Genomic DNA, 20230 nt, shown 5'->3' with positions numbered 1-20230 from the left:
GATGCAACTAAGGCACAGAGAGGCTACATAATTTGCCCAAGAAGATCAGCTTCAAGCCCCAACAATGTGTGTCACGTCCCTCTGTTTAACTCTTATGCTAAGCAAGCTAACTTTTTGTAGATTATGGTTATAAACAGACTGAGGTATCAAAATACATAGAAGGACACACATCAACTCTAAGATGTTCATTAACTCCACTATTTTGTTTCTATTTATTTTATTTCTATTAAAAAATAATTAAGAACCTCTGCAGTCAATATAGCAAAATGTTACTGGGTTTTAATCCAGAATATAGAGGTGTTAAGTGTGTCATTACTCATACTTATTTGTATGTTCACAAGACAAAATGATTTGAAGGTCTCTCTCCCCTTCCCCTGCTCACTACTGGCTCTCACCAGAGCTCCCAGACCACACATCTAACAGCCTTTCACTTTACCCATAGCTGAACTCATCAGTTTTCCCCCAGAGCTCCCTCTGAAGATCTCCCTCCTCGGAGCACAGCGGGACCATCATTTACCTCATTAATCCACCCAGAAACCTGGGCCTTACTCCATCCTACCTTCACAGACAGCACTCATCCTTTCATTTTAACCATCTAAACATGCCTTCAATCTGTTCGCTTTTACCCACTGACCGTCCCACAGCTCAAGTGGAAGCCACCAACACTGCCCACCTGGACTCACGGGTCTCCCAAGTGGCCCCTACATGCCAGCTCTCCCATACTTGAGACAAATGGGATTGTGTCACTCCCGCGCTTTTTGGACTCTTTTCAAACCCACTCTTCTAAGAAGTAACTTCCAATTTCTTCACCTGGTGAAGCTCTTTGCCATGAAACTGTCAGCTCAGGGAGGGGAGGACACGCCATCTCCCCTCGGCCCTGCCCTCTGGCAGAGCATCAGCTTGGGAGGACCTGCTGAGCTACACCAGCCTGTATTCTAAACCTGGTCTTGAGTTCTTAGCAAACTGCTTCACTTATCCATACAAATCCAAGGTAGATTAGAAAGATTTTAGATGTTGAGCTAGACTATTGATTTGGGGATTTTGCACTAGCAACCTGCAAGTACATGTTCTAATGATTCTGTCTTCTTAAAACCACACCCAGATTTAAGTAGTATTTGTGGAATGTCTTCGGAAGTAAAAGGGACTGTACTTTTACAGACTTTATGTTTTATAACATGAACAACCCGGACAGGGTCACAAATGGAACCACCTCACATGTGACAGAAGACAGGTGAGAGGCATATAGCAACAGGTCACAAAGATGGTAAGAGCAAAGTTGTTTCTCCAACCCCTGAAAAAATTCCTCCAAGAACCGAAAACTCTGAATTTTGAAGTAAAATACTATCATATAAAGAAATAAAATAAATAATCCTCTTCATCAGTGTTTCAAGATCTGACTTCAGAATTTTTAGCATGCCATACTGAATCCTAGCACACAAACATCAGATGGACTAGTGGTGAGTAAGTAACAGGAAAATGGCAGTAATTCCTCCACTTGTAAGAGGACACACACTCACTTTGTCGAAGGTGATTGTAAACCACATTCTGGAGTGAAGGAAGCTAAGCATAAAAACTGTGGGTGTGCCTGCACGCGGGACATTTCACAGAAGTGGTCGGACTTGTCTGCAAACAGAAAGTCCTTCCAAGTGACTTTGCCCGTTCCCTGGGGGAACACTGCCTGCAAACAGGAATGTTTACCAGTTCCTCAAAAGGAACAGGCCCGAGAACGGGAGGGTCTGGTTGTAGTTAAGATACTTATATAAGGAAAAGTATAGAAGAATGCTTTAGGTGTAGTGCACTTGCGTCAATTCGAAAAATGCTTATTCACTGTGATTTTCAAGAATTTCTCCTTTGTCTGAATGGTATAAAAATAAAGGACCCCGACTCTCAGGGGACATTTTGGCAACACAGCAGGTCTGTGTTTCATTTCGTTGGCAAGCCTGGAGAAATTCAGAAGATTCAGGCACCACTTCCAGATGGTGACGACACGGAAGGACGGCTTGGATGCATGCTTCTAACTGAGTCACCGGCATTCTTACACTGCAGGGGGAAAAGGAGGCCCCCAGTAAAGAGCAGAGGTGTTCCTGTCATGTGTCGCAGGCCGTGCCTCGGGGACTCAGTGCCCTGCAGCAGCCCGGCCCCAGGCGAGGACCCGCAGCATGGCCCACCCAAGCAGGAGGGGCACTGTGCTTGAGAAAACCCACCCCTGATGGGGGCAAGAGGGGGTGGTGGGGTTGAGTGAACTTATAAATGCCCACAGAAATACACATGCGTTCATTCAAGTGATACAACCAACAGTAGCAGGCTATTTTACAAAATTTCAATTTTCAGTGGAAATTTTACCATTCCTTTCCGCTTGTCCCCTGCATTCTGAGACAGGCTTAGGCTCTCTCACACCTGCAGCTCTGATGCAATAGTTGTGAAGTCATTTTTGCTGTGATAGTCCTCGCTCCCCGTGTCTCTGTGTCTGTCCTCTCTTAACACAGACGGATGTCTTCCTGGATCTCTCCCTGAGTTCCTTGCTCCTGCTCCTCAGAACCTGAGATAAAGGGCAAGTGAAGACACATGATCAGAAAAGGCACTGTGGACTTGAACAAAGTCCTCAGTGGCCCCTAGGTGAGTGCTGCCCACCCCTCAACTTCAGTTTTCAAGGTTCTGCCCAGGGTGACATCCAGCCAGAAGAGTGGCCCAGGCCAATTAAAAGCTGTGTGGCTTGGGTGCGGGGACAGGTTCAGGAGCTGTTTCCTGAGCCAGGCCCCTCCCCACCTCTGCTCCCCTCTCTCCCTAGGCCCCGCTGCCAAGCCCCCAGGCTCCCTGATCTTCTGCATTTCTCTTCTACACTACTCCAAGCTCTTTTCCTCTTCCTTTTTTCCCTAATTATCCCCAGCTGGAGTGATTTTTCAATCACAGTATCTGAAAAATTTCCTGCAGCCGAAAAAGAGGTCTCCAGATGTAAATGCCCATATGCTGTTTCCTGAGTAGAGCCCCAGGCTGGGGGGACCCTCACCAACACTCCTGGGGGCATTAGACATGTTGTGGGGTCAACCACCCTCAACAAGAGTTTGCTGAGACCCCAAGGCCCGCACAGCATCCCTGCTCACAAAAATATAGTCAGCCCACTTATCGGTTATTAAGAAGCAAAAATACAAAATTGCTTATGTTTCTTACTAAAATTATTTATGAGATGGAAAAAGAAATTGTAATAAGAAAGAAGAAATCTGACTCCATGTTAGATCTGTTCCTTTGGATTTAACCCTGTGCCCTGTTTTCTAGGCTCAGACTTGCTAGCTCTGCACCTTTTGTGAAAGAAAGTTGCCTTTAGCCTGAAATATACATGAGAGCCTCTTCTCTGGGCTCTGATCTTTAAGGATGTTAGCTCCTCTGCACTTATGTAGAGAGTTTCAAGTTGCAAAATAGAGAATAACCTTTGTTTTGTTGGAGGTTTTACAGGGGCACCATGATTTGACCCACATGGACAGCTGCAAGAACAAAGGAAACCAAGGACAAACCGTACAGCAAGAAGTTTGCAACAACCAACCACACCCCCTCCCCTTTTCAGTATAAAAGGAGCCTGAATTCTGACTTGGGGAAGAGGGTTCTCCCGGATATCAGTCTGACATCTTCTGGGTCTGGAAGCTTTTCAAATAAAGTCTCTATTCCTTACCCCAACACTTCATCTCCCAATTTATTGGCCTGTCATGCGGCAAGCAGAACGAGTTTCGACTCGGTAACAAAATCCATTGGAGGTAGTATGTCTCCACTGTTTCCTCATTTCCAATATGTAGCATGCACATCATTTATGATCTAGTGAAAATAATTCATCAAAGACAACAATAACAAGAAACTCACCTAGCTATCAACACTGAAGTCACAACCTATTAATTTTACATGCCGTTTAACAACAAAACCAAAAAACTTAATATAGAGGCTTCATTCCATAGAAATAAAATTATTTCTAGTCCTACAAAACTTTCTTTCTTTCCTATTTTCTTTTGTTTTGCTTATTGAAAGGAAAATAAAAATCAAATCATTTTATTTCACGTATTTTTGTTATAGCTACATATTTTAAATACTACAAAGAGATTTAAATTGCAACAAAGAAATTCATATATTAGTATAAATATATATACAATCAATGGGGATTAGGAAAGGAATAGACATTTACTAAAAACCCACTGCACATCCAGTCTTTTACAAGCATATCCTGGAATATAAGCTCTATGATCCAGGGGTCCCCCACCCCCATTCTCATTGCCAACTCCCTTAGTAATCAACTACCAAGGCACCAGCATAGAACCACGCAATCAGTATTTTAGGTATAAATGAGGGAATTAGCTCATTCAATTCTAAAACAAAAACCCTAAAATAAATACTGAACTTATTTACAGATAAAGAAAATTGGACACAAAAAAGTAAACTTTCTTCCTCAACGTCACAAAGCTATTAACTGGTAAAGGCAAGATTTGAACTCGTCTGCCTGATTCTAAAAACTAAGGTGGAAATCCCATTCCACTTGTGATGGTCCAGCAGCACAACCTATCACCCTATCTTTGTTCAGATCAAGCCTTAGACAGCCTGAGACAGCACCCCTTTCCTATGGAATTCGAGGGCAAATGATAAAAATAAGGGTTTTATATCCAGCAGTTTTCTTAGGTCTCATTTACATAAAGTGTCAGCAGGTCAGCAGAAAAACTCTGGGCAATGTGAGTGGGTCCAGAGCTTTTTGCTGATAAGAAACTCAATCTATCAGGATAGAGTGACCTTCCCATGAGAGGCCACATGGACATAAACTAAAGGCAGCTGAGCAATGAAAACTAGCAAGACCCTGGAACTCAAGCAAGAAGGATCCCTGCCATCCCACACCCATTTGCCTCTTCATCCACGTGGACACAATGGCAGGAGACCCAGGTTCTTGTCCAAGTTACACCATCATGGATTCTCACCCATAAAAAGTTACGACTCTATGCTGTCTTAAGTCCTTTCCAACTCAAATATGATGACACCAATATCTAAGCAGAATCTCTATGTCTCCACTTCCTCTCTTCTATTAGGAGAATAATTCTATGGCCACAAGCAGAAATCCAATTAAAAAACCATGCATGAAGCCAGGAGAAAGTCTGCTTAAGAGACTTTGCTCTCACGCTCAGTGAATGAAAACTCAGAAAAAGTGGTCCTTCTCCCTCAGGAATTGAGAGGTAGCCAGATGTGTGTGTGTGTGTGTGTGTGTGTGTGTGTGTAAATCAAATACAGTCAAGTCTGGGATGTGAACAGATTTTTTTATGTCACTGTCATTTCTAGGGGATGAGCCAACTTTTAAAGTAATTTGAATCTAGTGTTCTGAGAGAGTCTCAGGATCTTTTGGTGGAGGAAGGGAAAGGAAAGGAGGAAAGAGGTAAATGAAGCAAAGGAGTAAGTATACTGCTAGGGAAAGGCAAAACATTAATTTTGTTCCTACTGGCATAACATACAAATTAGGAACTGTCTTTCTCCCGATGTCTTGTCGAGCACTGAGTTGCAGAAGAAGCGACAGCCTATTTCTCACTGAGCTTGTGACTATACGTGGCATCTTATAGACACAGATAATTTACCCTGAACAAACGCTAGCAGCAGGCTGTAATTCTCCTGTTTTGAGAGACAAGAAAACAGGAGTTCAAAGAGGGTATATAACTTGACAAAAGTCAGAGGACCAGTAAACAAGAGAGGATGAATTCAAACTCAGATCTGAATGCAGAGTCTGATCTTCCCACTCCCAGGACTGGAAAATCCTTAACACACAGGCTCCCCAGCTCCCCTGCATTGTTCCTGGCACCAAGCATTTCCCATGGCAGAGGTCTCCAGTTCTCACAGACACAGCGCTCTGTGCAGCCAATGACCTTCATCGGATCTTGATCACCTACCTGCCACGCCCACCAGGCTTCACCATAAAGGCAGGAAAGCTGGCTTTCAAGTGCATACAAAGCCACCCCTGGTCTAACCTGGGCTCTTCTGGGGCTTCTCCAGCCTAAAGGCAGCCATGAAACTGCTCACAGTTTGTACATGAGCCACACTACCTCTCTCCATCTGTCTCCCCACCTATACTACTTAGCTATGACCATTTTGATAATATTGGAAACAAATTTTTAAAAACAGAATAGAAAGGATTCTGGAACAAGTACTTAATACTTACAATTTTAAATGACAAGTTACAAAGTGAGTATTTACAAACCGAATCTGCCTTCCTAGGTGTCAGTTTTAAGCAGTCAGAAAATACAATAGCAAACAATTCTCACTTACAAAATTAACAAAAACATCAAGAATAATCTGGAATAAACTCAAAAATTATGCCCATGTTCTAAATGAAGAAAACTACAGGACTGTACTGAAGGGTAAAAGAAGAGGTGTAAATGTAGAGACATCAACATATTGCATGGAGGAAAGCAGTTTTGTAAAGATATAAGTTCTCCTAAAGATAATTGAAGACTTACTAAAAAATCCCATGAAAACTCTTATCTGATTTTTTTTAACTTGAGCAAAATATTTTTGGATTCTTCAGGAATAATAAAGTGATAATACTGGCCAAGAAAATTTGGGATGCAAGAAAAGAATAAAAAACAAATCTCATTGTAAAATATTAAATAAATTTTTACAATATGTAAGATATGGTGCTGGAATAAGAGAGGAAAATTGATAGAAAGGAACCATGAGCTCAAAAAGAGACTCTAGTGTACATAAGTATTTTGTACAGGTGGGATTTCAAATCAAAGAGAAAAATATGAATTCAATAATTGTCCTGGGAAGATCAGACAATCACCTGGAAAGAATAAATTATATTCCTGTCATAATGACCACAAGAAAAATTACAGATAGTGATGTAAATATTAAAAAGTAATAATAACAGTAAATACAACAATTTGCTCATATTAACTCAACTTACCCTCACTATAACAAGTACTATTATCATCTCCATCTTAGAGATTAAAAAACCTACAGAAGAGATTTATTCCATTATAAGAACGTATTTCTAAGAATAATGCTGAAGATAAAACCCATAAGGAAGACATTTACTATCTTAAGAATATTTTGGGCCACAATGAAGATAAAAAACCTACTGAACAAAATGAAAGGCAAGAAATGACAAGAAAAACCTCTGTGACACGTGTTGATGAAGACAAGAAGTTAATGTTCATAACATACAAAGAGCTGTCACAAAGCAACAAGAAGCTCCCTCACTTAACTGTGTGCAAAGAACAAAAGGGACCATTCATTTTTAAAAAGCCAAATGGCTAATGAGTGAAAAATGCTCAGTACCTCACTGGTCATCAAATGCAAACTAAAACATTGAAAAAGACACTTTTGCTCATCATATTGGCAAATATTTGTAAAAGGTATTCTAGCTAGTGTCCATCTGTAGGAGAAAAAACTGAGCAAACTTTTTGGAGGACGACATGTCAATGAATATGTAAACTCTAAAAAACGTGCGTACACACTGACTCAACTCCACTTCTAGGAATCGTTTCGTTTAGAAAAAAAGAAATCAGCTCAAAAAGATGTACTCATCAGGGCATTTACACAGCACTATTTACAATGGTGGGAAGAAAAGCTGAAGTGAAATCATATCCAGCGATAGAGAATTGGTTACATAAGTAATTCTACATCTTTCATTCCCCACTGGAGAAGGAATTTCTAGAGTCACTTGAAAGGAGCCTGTGATGAATGTAAATGTCACATCCAGGGACTAAATTTCCAGAAGACTTAACTAAAGGAATACTCATACAAGATCACAGGAATGTTTGTACAAGAAGGATGCCAGTCAAACATCCTTTCTGACAGTGGAAAAGTGGAGAAAACTTAAGTGTCCACCATCAAGACAATGATGCGGTAAATCACAGTGAGCTGTGGGCTCTGAGGGGGCCGGCGTTTCACCGTGGTCCAGGGCCTTGTCCACAGCACTCTCCCACCAAAGGTGTCCTTGCACAAGAGACCACACCTGCACATCAGGAGACCCCTCCACTCTATCTGAAAGGACCGGGTGAGTCTGGAGTGGGAGGACGTCTATGATATACCCCTGAGTGAATAAAGCGAGCTGCAGAAAACATATAGTATGGCCTTATTTTTCAATAAAGCATATATACACACACATATACATAGATTTCTCATATACGTGTATGTATGTAGTATGTATGTGTATATATATATATGTCATAGGCATAAAGGTCATGAAATATATACACCACATTGTCAACAGCTTTTACACTCAGGAAATAAGGGGAAGGGAGGTAGGGGCCTTTCGGTACCACCACAGCTCTCTTTTCAGTATTTCAGTTAAGTATACTTGGAATTTAAAAGTTTATTTAAGTCCGAAGTAAAATGGACGATGCCTCCACAAGACAGAATGCTATACTGGTCATTAAAAATCATGCCAGGGGAGATAGAATATTGTAGAAAAACATGTAATAAGCCGAATGGAAAATGGAGGTCTCCACACAGTAAACAGGCACAGAGTGCTCGCTGGTTTTTATGACAGAGTGATACACACTGATGAAAAGAACAGAAAATAGATGTTAAAGTGTTAATTATTATCTCTGAGTAGTGGGACCAGGATAGCCTCTTTTGCCCCTTTTTTCAGACTTATTATATTAAATACACATTATTTTTCATCTGAAAAAAGCATTTTTAGATGTCTAGTACCACGCATTGGAGAAAATACACGAGTACTTACAGAAACAAGTAACTAGGAGACACGGCAGCAGCGTCACACAATGTAGAACGGGCGATCCTGAATAACACCGCGCAGTTACATAAGGACCCACAAAGTGAGAGCACCTGCTGTCACAGGGCGTGGCCCCCTTCTATTTGTCAGTTGTGTCTTCAGGGCTGAGGCAGTTCTGAGCACGGCCAGTGTCAGTGCTGGTGTCTGGATTAATGCCGCTGGAGGTGAGGGCACCTGCAAACAGACAGGAAGAACAGAAAGCATCTTTTGCCTTTTCTGTCTTGTTTCCTTTTTACTGTAAAGAGAGGCACAAATAAGATAAACTGTGTATCTTCCCTACTGAAATTTCAGTAATGAAACCGTTTTTAAATCCTTCACAGCTTATAATGTGCCTATAACTGTCTTTTCAACTAAAGCATCATATTTATTAAATGTTAATTAACTCAGCTAATTAACTTCCTGTTGAAACCTTCTATTAAAGAACATGAAATGCACTACGTGAAAGCACCACACCTGCAGTGACCAGTTCAGCTGTCTTGATGGCAGTGCAGTCACCCCCACCATCCCGTGGCCCTGACCTCCTGGTGCTGGTAAGAGAGCACGCTGCCAGCCTCAGATGGAGAGAAAGAGTGAAAGCATATTGTGAAGTCAACAGCACTGACAAAACATGACTGAATAGTCCCAGTCTCCTATGAGTCTGTCATTTTCTGTTTCTGGCCAATACCCGTCAATGAGCAGAACCACCCCATTCCCGAGCCATGGGACTCACGTGGGAAGGAGTTTTGGAGATATTTCCAGGTATAGAATGTAACCAACTACACGTAGAACTGTGACAAACGAAACGACGCAATACTCTGATTTTGGAAGACACTCAAAATATTCTCCTAAGCCTTAGTAGCTGGAAAGGCTGGGCTTCTCCTAAGCCACTTATTTATTTCACAGCCAGTGAGCATCTCCCACAAACCCTGTTTCCCTGTGTCTGCTGGGAGCCTCAGGCACACACTTGCTGTCGATCTTATAAGTCACAGGGTAGAGGCGTGTGTCTCACCCTGCAACCCTCACACAGGCTCGCATCCTAGCCTCACGGTCTGAACTTGGCTCCATTTTCTCACCTGCTTATTTGGTATCTGTTATTCTGTAAGCTGCCTGAAATGATTGTTGGAACAAGTCAGAAGAATGAGTGGGTAGATAAATGGACAGATTGACAGGTGAGAAATGGGCAGACAGACAGAGAGACTCCAAGTAAAGGGGAACAAAGAAAATTTCCTATGCAAAACCCTCTTCCAGTCAGGGAGGAAAACCACCACGGAGAAGTGTGAAGGGGCAGGTGGCTTAGGGCTACATTTTCCTACATTCCATGAAAAGTCACACAAGAGATGAGAGGGTAGAACTATAAATATTAAAAGAAAAAATCATGCATGCTTGAAAAAAAATCTACAATAAGTACTTTCTAAACAATAGATTCAAATCAGCAAGGCCCAATAACACAATCCTTCGATATTTACAGAAGTGAGAATCCCACCTCCAAACCACAAAGCATCCCTTTGGAGCACTGAGAGTCTACACGGGGCGGTCATAAAGCCGTCACCGCAAAAGCTATGCTATCCTGCACTTACGAGGAACGAGCAGCTGTGCTCGGGCTGCCCACGTGCGTCATTTACGCCCCACAGCACCTCTACGGGGGGGATGCCTAGTGAGCCCCGTCTCTGCAGGACAGAAAACAAGTCCGGGAGAGGCTAAGCCGACCTACCAGTTCTCCATCTCACAGGACTGGTCACTCCAGAGCAGGACTCGAACTCGGACTCACGATTGTAACCACAGTACTACCGTGCTTTATGTGTGTATAATACATTTGTTTCTGGCATGAAAGTATATTTAATAAATAATCGGTTGTCTTGTTTATCTCATTAGCTCACAATCAGTCTTTATACTGTTGAATTGTACTCTTTTCCCCTGGAGAAAGGAACGGAAAGAGCGGGGGCCAGAATAAGGTGGGGCTCCATTTTCATCTGGTACCTCATCTCATCCAAGTCCCCAACCAGGGAGAAGGAGCAAATGTTCTCTTCATCTTTTAAAGAGAGGGCTCCACTGATGGTGACTTACTCAACTCCAAAACCAAGGCTGAGGGAAGGGCACATGCAGCAACCAGAGCAGTATCACCTGTGGGAAGGCGAAAAGAGCTCACGGGAGAGCTCAGGGGGTCAGCCTGATTTAATTTCAATCGATAAAAGATTACCACACTCTAAAAATACTAGCATGCAATGGATTTGCTCTTTCTTGACATCTAGCAAGTTTCCACAGCCCACATGTAACATTATCATGAACCAGTGAAAGGAAGAGTCTACAACAAGAAAAATCAATGCCACAGGCAGTCTGAAACAAAGGCTGGAGTTTAAGAAGGGGAAGGGCATAGTTAAGAAGTGGGGAAAGGCTGGGAAAAAAATCATCACAAGGACTCTCAAGCATCATCCAACAATCATATAATCATTCATTCAAGAGAGAGTTACTGAGGTCCTATTTGTGCAAGATTGTACAGAGGGTGAAGCAAGAGCACAGAGACCATGGTGGCAGCAAGGGGCGGGGCTCAAATACACTTCTGATCCTGGTGCCTTACACACTTGTCCTCAGTATAAAGGCAAAAAAAAAAAGTAAAATAATACTCTGTAAACTCAAAGCATTGTTGAAAAAAATTAAAGTAGACCTAAATACCTGGACAGACACACCACGCATATTCCTGGGTCAGAAGACAATGCTCCTGGGATGGCAGTTCTCCCCAGAGTGATCCGTGCATTCAACGTGGTCTCGATCACAATCCCAGCGGGCTCCTCTGCAGAAACTGACTAGCTGCTGCTACAAATCATATGGGAATTCGAGGGTCTCAGTAACCAAAGCGATCTTGAAAAAGTAGAACAACGTGAGAGGACTTGTAATTCTCAATTTCAAAACTTACACCTGTATCTCCAGGAGGAGATTACAGGCCATTTTTAACTTATTTACTGTGTTTATCCTTATTTAGTAAATTCTCTACAATGAATATAACTGTTACAATAAGAAAGTAAAAAGTAATGTATCTTTTAAAACATGCACACCGATTCATTCATTGGGGAAAAAAATTAACTATAAAGGGGTAAATAAATATCTAGTGAAAAAGGAGTACTTAAAAACAAGAGTGCATTTACATTTTTCATAAATTGAAAACTGGAAAGCACAAACACATCAAGTATCTAGGGAGCCTGCTGCAACATATTAATAATTATTTTCTAAAATTCTAATTGAACAATAAAAACCCAAGAAAGGGAAAATCGTGATTGACACACAACTTCAAACACATGGAGAGCAAAGGCCTAGAAATCCCAGTCTCTGTAGCTCTGCTACTACCTCAGTAGGAGAGGAAATTACCTCACTGAGGGGACAGTGGGATTCCATGCATAAGACAGGATACACAGTACAAACTGCACTAGATACGGGGGTGATTTTCTTAGAAGAATTCTAAAGGTAGAACATTGCTGAAAAACTATAAAAACACTGAAAGACAGTTTAAAACACACACCCATATATATTATATATAATTGTATGAAGTCTGCTCCCATGTTGCATAGAAATACAAAGTTACATTTGTTCATTTATGGGCACTGATTACTTTATCCCAGGTAGAATATTTCAACTAAAACAAATAATCAATAATACACCCCTCTTGTCAAATCTAGTTGATAAGTTAGTCTGCTATGTAACCATAATGTGTCAAAGATAGATCTATAATTAGTGAAAAATATCTTTGTATGGTTTCTTGAACTCTTCTCAAATTTCCAAGCTTAATTTTAAAATAGATCTGAGCAGTATTTTTATATTATCCTATCCCTTGTGAAATGAACAACACAGTCTGTTGTCAAAATTCTGTCCTTACAATGATTCACGAGCACCGTATCCTAACAATCCTGCTGGACAGCAAGGCACTAACCAGACACTGTGACCAAACAAATGAAACACAAGGAAGACAATGACCCTATTCTGGAGGGCTTATAATCTATGTCAACACTGGGGTTTTTATTTGATTGGTTAGGAAAATAAAATCAATCAAGTACTTTCTTCTTTGAGCATTCTGTAAGTCATGACTCTGTTTTTAGTGTCATGAGCAGGAAAGACTTAAGCATGACTTGATTAGGTCAACTAGCAACAGCCATCACTGCAGAGTGAGTAATAAAAATGTTAACTGATAGCAATGCTTCTGCCTACATGAGACCTAAAATAAACCTAACTGAGCTCTGCAAGTAAAATGAGAAGATGAGGTCCCCAATGAGAAAAAAACTAACAAGAAATCAAAGAAGGAAAGAATTTCATTAACGATTCCAGGAAGGAGTAGAGCATGGTGGTGAAGAGCACAGATGCTGGGGACAAACAAGAGGGTCTGAAATCCCACAGCACCACTGGGTAGCTGTGACACTGATATTCAGGGAAATTTTCTGCATCTCAGTCTCCTCATCCATAGACTCGGGACAACAACAGCACCCATCCCTAGAATGGTCCTAAGAATTCAGTTATTTTATATATAAAAGTTTAAATAAAATACCTCATATGTTAAATATGACCCTAAAGCACAAGGAACAAAGAAAACAGAGATAAACTGGAGTTCATCAAAATTTAAAACTTTGCTTCAAAGGACACCATCCAGAAAGTGAAAAAACAACACACAGGAGAAAATTTTTTGAAATCATTTATCTGATAAGGAATTTGTATTTCCAAGATAAAAAAAGCTCCAACAACTCAACAATAAAAAGGCAACTCAATTAAAAAATGAATAAAGGATCTGAAAAGATATTTTTAAGGAAAATGTAAAAATGGCCAATAAGCACAAAGAAAAGATGTTCAATATCACTAGCTGTAAAGGAAACCAAGTCAAAACCACTAGTAGAAACTGCTTCACACTGACTACAATAGGTTATAATCAAAAAAAGTGTAACAAGCACTAATGACACAGAGGAAGTGGAGCTCACAGCAGTTGCTGGTGAGGATGTAACATAGTATGGCCATTTTGGAAAACAGCCTGGCAGGTCCTCAGAGAGTTGAACATTTGGTTTCTGGATGATCCAGCAATTCTGCTTCCTGGGGACACACGTAAGAGAACTGAAAGCAAATGTCCCCATAAAAACTCCTACAGGAATGTTTATGACACGATTATTCATCACAGGCAAAAAGCAGAAACAACCCAAATGTCTATCACGTGATGAATGGGTAAACAGAGGGACCCAGACATACAGTGGAATATTATTCAGCAATAGCAAAGCAAGGAGTACTGAGACAGGCCACAATGTGGACAAACGTGGACAAACATTGAAAACGTTACTCAGTGTGAAAGAATTCAGTCACAATAGACGGTTCCATTAACATGAAGTGACTCGATTTACATGAAATCTCCAGCACAGGCAAATCCACAGAGAGAGGAGTGGCTGCCTGGGGATAGGGGAGGATGGGGAAGATGGGAATGATTGCTTATGGGTACGGGGCTTCCTACTGGGGGGATGAAAATGTTCTAAGATTGACTGGGTTGCACAATTCTCGGCATAGAGTAAAAACCGCAGTACATTTTAATGGGTGAGTTGTATTAAAACTGTTAAGAACAAAGGCACCTTGGGCCAGTACCTTCCAATAGTAAATGCAAATTGCTAACTTTTATTACAGGAAGAAGAAACTGCCCTCAGCATGAAAGCAGGAGATCAGCAAATCTGAGTTAACCGAAATTGGACAAGAGCATTTCACTTGAAACAGTTGCTGAGTGTACACGAAATATTCAGAAATGACAAGGGAAATCAGTTTGAGATCACGAAGAATTCTGCTTCAAATGCAGATCAAGGATTCGGCAAGCCCAGCTGCTACAAATGACCAGAGAAGAAACCTGGTTCTTAAAACAGGCACCAGAGCCAACAAGGAAATGTGGTGAGGAAAGCAGGCGGCCGAAAATCTGGAACACTTTGCTACAAATAATTTCTCCAATGAAAATTCAAAAATAAAATGAAAGTGATGCAGTGCTGTGCTGGCCTCACGTGAATGGGCTTCCTCCGGTGCTCAACAGTTCTGTAACCCCGAATGAGAGACTCAGGAGTGTCAGCATGGCTCCCGGGTGTCCCCAGGTGACTGCCCACCAGCACGCTGACCACCATCACATCTGCCAGGGTTGAATTGCAGAGAAGAGACCAACTCCTGAAAGGCACAGGAAATGTTGACAAGGGAAGAAAAGGCTGCGGTCAGTCCTGGGACAGAGGCCCTGTGAGCAGAGGCCAGAAGGCTGCAGGTGAACTGGAGTGGCCCTGGGGCAGGAAGGGACTACGGGGGAGCAGATCTCAATTCTCTTCTCTCTCTCCCTCGGGTAGGAGAGATAAAGCCTGCATACTTCTCACTTGGAACTGTGGGTTCTTGCTGGCAGAAGTCTTACCGACACAGGAATGGATTACTCAATACAATGTGGAAAAAGTTAACAGAGCTAGAGAGAGTAGGTAGCCAACTCCATGAGCCTCTCAAATGCTGTCATATTTATTGTGTATAATCAAAGAAAAAGTCATTACCAGTTGTGTGATAGTAAGCAGGAACTTGGGGAAAGGCAGAATGAGATAGAGATTGTAGAATCCAAACTGAGTACAAAGGCTTAGTTTATCTTTAGGGAAGTCATGGGGTGAGGGGAACAAGATACATTCTTTAAATATGTTCATTACAAAGCAGACCACCAGACCAGCCAGGTCCTTGTTTTGGGGATAATAGAATATCTAACAGCACACAAGCCCAGCGTTTATAGCTGAGGGCCTGGGTCCTTGCTTTGCAACGAGCAGAGTGCTATCTAAAACCTCAACTATGCAAGCAAAGAATTGTCTCTTCTTTTTACAGCAAGGAGACAGGAGTGTGGATGCACAAGCCCCTGCTTGCAAAGCAGTTACTAAGCACAGATTTTTCTTCTTAAAGTTGACAGGCGGCTGGGGTCTGTTATAATTTGTTAACCCAATCATGGGCTCCCACATGGAACCATTATGGAGAACACCCTGGGATGACAAATCCTGGGTCTGGGTCTTTTCCTGCCAGCTTTGGCCACTGTAGCAGGATCTAGACACCTCCCTGAATAACGATCCCACAGAACCACTCACACTCTTAACTCCTGGTGCATTGAAACTTAATTTTATCTCTACACAACTTAACGTAGAAAAGTTTCAGAAATAAAAGGTATTATATTCTTTTTATATCTCATCATAGGACTGATTTTTCTGATTGCTCTAAGCTGATTCTACTTGGTAAAGCACCTAATTCTGCAGGTGTATTCAGTACTTTCCATTGGGCATAACTAGCCAGTTTGGGCTCGCTGAATTCTATTGGTCAAATACCGATACACCTAATTGATTTCATTGTTCATCGATTTCAGCCGGGAAGAGAGGGAGTGTCTGTTCCTCAGCCCACCCTGAACTCTTTTCTCATCAGCAACTCAGGCCTCCTGAAAACAAAACAAAGCATTTGTTTCCCTTCTTCTACACTTTCCACAAACCCAACAGGAAACATCAGCCTGGAGAAAGAATTCAACAATAATGTTCAAACAAAAATCTACAAACCTGAAGCATCTCCATCTCCGAATCATGATACACAATGACATGAGAGTGTGTCAGGCACAAAGCATGCGTGAGCCTGACCACCTGATTTCTATTCTTAAAAGGAAGGAAGGTTTTCATATTTTTTATTATCACTCTTTGTCATTGTTTCTGATGAAGAGAAAAATAGTTTATGAAATAATTAAGCACTGCAATAACAGATTTTTGCTGTATTAATTACAGAAGGCATTCAGAGGGGATAGGAAAATTCACCTCTTTAAAAAAAGCAAAATTTCTTCCCCTGTGAAGAACACGTATACAAAATGCAACAGAGAATTCAAATTCTTGTGGAGAGGAGGAAAAGCCAAAGAATCAAAGCAGTCATTACTATGAGTCAATTCAAAATTCACTGGACAAACATGCTCAATGCATTCAAAGAATTTTAAAGGCACACTGCAAACCATTCACTTAAATCTGCAGGCTAGAGGAAGAATTTCCCTCTTTAACAGACAACAGAAATCAATAGGGAGCCCCACCAAACAACGACCAAAGACCAATCAGGTTTTTAACAGTTCTGATAAATCAGCATGTTCTAAAGATCAAAATTCAGAAATTTTAAACATTCATTCACACCGCAATGAAACAAGCACTTAAAAAAAAAAAAAAAACAAAGAAACTAAGCACTTAGATTATGTACATAGATCAATGAGAACTTCTTGTACCGCTGGAAGAAGGAACAGGCTGTAGCCTTTTACTCGAAAAATAAAACTACTTTTAAAGATAACTGCTAAAACACATTTCATCATTCATGTTGCCTTGAAAAATCTGAGGCACTTGTATCTGATCAGAAAAGCAGTTCTGAGTAATAGTATGTTACAATTCAGTGCCAGTTTGCTTTTGAAGAAAAATGAAAAGCTACTGTTTCTCATATCCTGCACAATGTGTGAAGTGCCTCCCTGCTCTTTCTCCTCCCATTTTCTAAGCTCATGCTCCCTAACACTTCTGAAACAAGTATGAGAACCTCATATTCCCACCAATATGCCAAATGAAAAAAGAATATCAGTTTATTTGTGTAAATATATGCCTACAACTTAAACTGGAGGAGAAATGTATCAGAAGGCTATATGGAACTTATTTCTACCTTCCTGAAATCACACACACACATTCATTCAGACACTGACACAGACACATACACACTGAATTACTGGGCACTTCACAAGCTTAGGAATTCCAACTTCTAGAAGATAACTTTGTAGTTAGTTTAAAATACAAAACTGTCAGCTTTTGAAGACTTGATCATCTGCTAAAACCATCCAATTATAAAAGAGACCCAATTAGCCTTCTCTGTAGAATGTAACTTCCCATGATGGCAAAACAGACCCTAAGAAGTACTGGATCCAAGACTCGTGTTTATCACTAGCTATGATCGTTTTTAAGCCCATTAACAGATTCAGAAATGTATGCCCCAACATTTATTCTTATTGAAATAGAATACGTGTTCAATTGTCTATACAGAGACTAGGTCCCATGATGGTGTTTAAGAGCTATTTTGTGTATTGCAATGTTTATTTTTAAGTGCAGACAAGGAGGGTGGGTATTACTCAGTTGTAGAGCACCTGCTTAGCATGCACAATGTGCTGGCTTCAATCCCCAGTACATACATAAAAATAAATAAAAATAAGTGCTTATTTATATATAAGAATAAAGTTATAAAAAATGCAGATTAAAAACCACTGCAATCTAGGAGCCACAAGTATAATAAAAAAAAAACAAGTGTTTCTATAAATTACTGACTATATGCCGAACACAGAGACAACCACAAATCACACCTGACAACCATCACGTGTGATTATCAGCAACCCTACAAAGTAGACAGGGATGAGAAACCCGGCACTGTGGATGAGGAAACGGAGTTCAGAGGAGCCGGGGACACTGACCGTCCTGCTCCCCGTGACACAACGTCAGCCCAGGGCAAGCGCTGACAGAGCTGCACTGAGGGGACACCGAGCTGCATGGAACCTTGGGGGACTGGGGAGTCCCAGGAAACACTCAAAACTGTTCAGTGAATAACCAGCTCAAGTATATTACACTGTGCCACATCCTTTAAACAGGGAACATGACTGAGACCTTTTTGATGCCTCCGTGTCCTTTCTGCCATCATCAATTCCTTGCTCTCTCAGCGCGACCAGTGATGAACTGGACCCCAAATGAAGTACACTCAGATGGCAGAGCTTTTAAAGCTGTTTTATGTAGCTTGTAAGACTCTGTCTATGCCTCACACAGGCGGTCACCCATCACTTCTCACCAGTGTGGATGGACCACCTGAAATCACTTCTTTCTGCTTTTTATAATCCTTTCATCTAATCCAGACTTTTCAACAGCAAAGAGGTAGCTTAACCACAAACAGTGGACAGCTTTTCAACAAACGGCCTCGAAGGGTCCATTGGACGACCTGGAAGCCCTTTTCATCTATTAAACCCACTTCCAGGTACTTCATCATTTTCTGATTTGTAGAGTTTGCCTCTGACTGTCTGGCCTACTCAGAGAGCTCCCAGCTTCACGTGCAGGGCTGGGAGACGACGCTGCTGTCGGGAGAAATCAGTGAGGAGGGGGGACATTCTCTAGCCAGGTCTGCATGGGTAGAAGTGCCACAACGTGCTCAGAAATTATACCATCAGCATCCCTGGGATCCAATGGACTGGTCTCACATTAACCAAACTGATGCAAGAAAACCAGACGTTTAACTTATTAATGTAACAGGAGACATGAAACTATGAACCAGACTGAAATATCAGAGTTCAACCATCAGTACATTTTCTCCTCAACAGCTCAATCATGGGCAGTTGATCATATGGCAAGCATGGACAGAAGCAATGCAGGGAGGGTTTCTAGGTTAACTCAATGTTATACAGACATGCTGCCTGGAAAACAACGTTAATCACGGTGCACTCTCCTGGACAGTGGCTGAGACACAACTGTGAGCCCCTGTGTAACTCTACTTCCCCTGTCTTTTCTGGGGTAACTGATGTACAGAGTTACAGAGACCCAGGCATGCAGATACCTCTAAATACTCACAGCCCATCTCTGGGAGCCTGGAAACCAGACAGCCAGGGTTTAAATGCCAGCTCTGCCACTTACTAGCTCTGTGACCTTGGCATAATTACTTACCCTCTGTGTGACTCAATTTCCACACTGTAAAACTGGGATAACAATCAAACCTTTTTTACTCGTTTGTTTTGAAGATTGAAGGATTCATTTCTATAAAATGCTCAGAAAAGAATGTAGCATGTTTTTGGTGCTCAACAAATGTTAACTTAATATTAAAGTGATTTACAAGTCTTCCTTCTAATCATCGTCAGTGTTTCCCGGCTCGACTAAGTCCCAAAGGAAATCCTTATTTCTCCTTTTATAAACTCTTGGGGAGCACCCTTCTGTTCCATCCCACCACCTGTTTAAACTGCGGGAGGGGATGCCTCCTCCCCACTCCTCTGGGCCATAGAGAATGCTTCTCCCTTCACACCCCTGACCCCTGGCCCACAGCTAGCCCTTGTCACACTAAAAGAGTGAGCTGTGAATCCGGGAGACAAGCAGGGCATGTGAAAACCTTCTTTCTCTCCTTTGTTGGCCACCCTCGGGAAGTACCCGGGATGCTCATCTCCATGGCAGGACAGCCCTGTGCATGATGGGGCAGATCCTTTCAAGGGAAGGCTTGCTGTGGCCCAGAGCTACCTGGGACAGGGTAGTCTCTAGTTCTGGGACACAGTACCATGACACCCATTTCCCACAGCCCTGAAGTTCATGGAGAACATGGCTTCCTCAGTATATAGGAGATGTTAATCGCCTGCCTGCTTTTCTGTGTCATCTCTCAGTTGGCTGCTGGAGAAAACATGTGTATAAGTTTGGGTCCCCTTAAGCCCCAATGTATACTAATTAACAAAAAATTCTGTGGCTTAACGTTGGTTCAGCATGACTGTGTAATGGT

At 41.6% G+C, this 20230-nt stretch overlaps 1 long non-coding RNA gene across 3 annotated transcripts; it reads right to left on the bottom strand.

Annotated features, from left to right (window-relative positions):
* Positions 1–1969: 1969 nt before the first annotated feature.
* LOC116662482 lies at positions 1970–11595 on the bottom strand. 3 transcript variants are annotated; one of them, XR_004318445.1, is made up of 4 exons: positions 11399–11595; positions 8699–8923; positions 2344–2539; positions 1970–2040 (listed from the first exon to the last, which is right to left on the bottom strand). It is a non-coding gene; the product is annotated as an uncharacterized LOC116662482 (long non-coding RNA). The 3 variants fall into 3 exon arrangements; XR_004318444.1 differs by lacking the exon at positions 11399–11595 and adding an exon at positions 10706–11030; XR_004318446.1 differs by lacking the exon at positions 11399–11595 and adding an exon at positions 9203–9217.
* Between the last annotated feature and the right edge of the window lie 8635 nt (positions 11596–20230).

Source organism: Camelus ferus, unplaced genomic scaffold, assembly GCF_009834535.1.
Source record: "Camelus ferus isolate YT-003-E unplaced genomic scaffold, BCGSAC_Cfer_1.0 contig1605, whole genome shotgun sequence".
In the NCBI taxonomy this organism is placed as follows: domain Eukaryota; kingdom Metazoa; phylum Chordata; class Mammalia; order Artiodactyla; family Camelidae; genus Camelus; species Camelus ferus.
This window is presented reverse-complemented; position numbering and strand designations above follow the sequence as displayed.